Source organism: Dipodomys spectabilis, unplaced genomic scaffold (genome assembly GCF_019054845.1).
Source record: "Dipodomys spectabilis isolate Male_0828 unplaced genomic scaffold, ASM1905484v1 ptg000154l, whole genome shotgun sequence".
Classification (NCBI taxonomy): domain Eukaryota; kingdom Metazoa; phylum Chordata; class Mammalia; order Rodentia; family Heteromyidae; genus Dipodomys; species Dipodomys spectabilis.
The window spans coordinates 2,701,797-2,704,085 of NW_024870831.1; positions in this window are offsets into that span (position 1 = coordinate 2,701,797).

Here is a 2,289-nt window from a genome sequence, read left to right on the forward strand (position 1 = left end):
ATATATCTCTCTATGTAACTATATCTATATATCTATAGATATATCTATCTCTCTCTCTCTCTCTCTCTCTATATATATATATATATATAGAGAGAGAGAGAGAGAGAGAGATATCTATCTATCTATCTATCTATCTATATATATATATATATATAGAGAGAGAGAGAGAGAGAGAGAGAGAGAGGGAGAGAGAGATCAATCCTGTGGCTTGATCATAGGTCGTCAGAACTTTCTGGAGCTCAGTTTGCCAGAGGCTGGTGTGCTAAGACTGTGACCACATTTATGGAATGGCCATTGTAGGCCGTGAGTTGAAATCACAGAAAGGCCAAAAATTTATTCGTGGAGTAAGAAGCCAATTCTGACAATTTTTTTTCCTTCTCTTTGAAAGTCCTGGGTCTCAGTATGATGTATAATCCATATGCAAATATATCTTATGTCATATGATGTAATAAAAGAACTATTATATGGGTAATAATACTAAATAAACAAGGGTAATAAAGATCATACGCAGTAAACCCATGCATGAAAATAGATCTCATATATTAATATTACTTTTTCCAGTGCTGGGCTTCATTTCAGGCCCTGGGAACTAGTCTGAATTTCTTGTCTTCAAGGACGGTGAGCCTTTCCCCTTCACCCATAGTGTCACAGAGTTATCCAGACCCTCAGTTCAAATAAAAGGCCTGCAAGAAAAATGGTGCAAATTCCAAATCAGGGCCTTATAATAATTATTATTTTTTTGCCCAAGCACAGGGCTTGAATTCAGGTCTTGGCATCTCTGCCACAGCCAACCCTTGGATCCTAGGACCCTAGTTCAAATCTTGGGGCTGGCAAAAAAAAAAAGGAGAAGCATAAATCTGAGAAGTTCAAGAGGTGGTTTTTTACTTTTTTTCCCTTTGTATTGTGACCATCCTGGATGTAAATGACAAGGCAAGAAAGAGTACGTGACTTTGCATTGCTGATGTTTAGCGGACTATTAAAGAAACCAGATATTACAAATAAGGGAAACCATGGGACCTACGTTTCTTTGGGCCTGGCTTACTTCACTTAATATAATTTTTTCCAAGTTTTTCTAGTATATGTATGAGTCAAGCGGAAAAGGTCAGATAATGTGATGTCAGGAAAATGAACCCTTAGATGTGTATTTTAATGTTTTTTTTTCTTTCGTGCATGTGTTTCTAACACATTTATAAGATTATCTCTTTGTTGCTTTGTATGTCATTCCCCCACAGTATAACCCCTGCTTTCACTATATTTGATGTCAGTATAACTTGTGGAGGAGATGGGGAAAAACCAGTTGTTTAAGGATACAGGTGGACCTGTTGCAACAATAAGAAGTACAAGTTGTCATGTCCAAAACGAGCTTTACAACGTTGGTGCGGGGGGGGGGGGAAGGGGGGGGGAAGGGGGGGAAGGGGTGGGAGGAGAAGGATTGGGATTAGGGGGGGAGGGGGGAGGCTGGGAAGGGATGCTAAGGGTAAACAAAGGAGGAGGCTGCAATGCTTGGTAAGAAATGTACGCATTATCCTGCCCATGTAACTGTAACTCCTCTGTACAGTATGTTCACAAATAAAATTAAATTAAATTAAAAAAAAAAGAAACCATAGCCAAAACTGGCAACTTAGGTCTGGAGGTCGAATCCTGGGATTGCCACTAATGAATGGCAGAGATTCTAAAAACCCATTCCCATGTACATCTATACAAATGGAATGTTATAAAAGTAACAACTAAATTAGTAGTTAGTGTTTGATTATATTATAAAATTATTCACAACATTTATAATACAATGACTAATTTTCAATTAATACTTTATTATGTATTTAATCATGGTCCTTAAGAAAGGAAGGAATAATTTAATTCCCAGTAATAGATAGTGATATTGTATATGCGATTTCATAGTATACAGACATCTCTCTATTGTTTCATGCATCTACAGCTATCTATCTATCTATCTATCTATCTAGCTAGCTAGCTAGCTAGCTAGCTAGCTATCTGTCTATCTCTATCTCTGTAGAGATATGTATCTATATCTTTGTAGAGATATAGATAGATAGATAGAGATATATCTATATTTCTGTAGAAATATAGATAGATAGATAGATAGATAGATAGATAGATAGATAGATAGATAGATAGATAGAGATATATCTCTATCTCTATCTCTATCTCTCTCTATCAGCCACTACTATGGCTTGTTCCCAGGTCCTCAGAACTGGCTGGAAGCTCAGTTTGCCAAAGGCTTTTGTTCTACAACTGACCCTTTCATGAATTGGGTATTGTGGGCTGTGA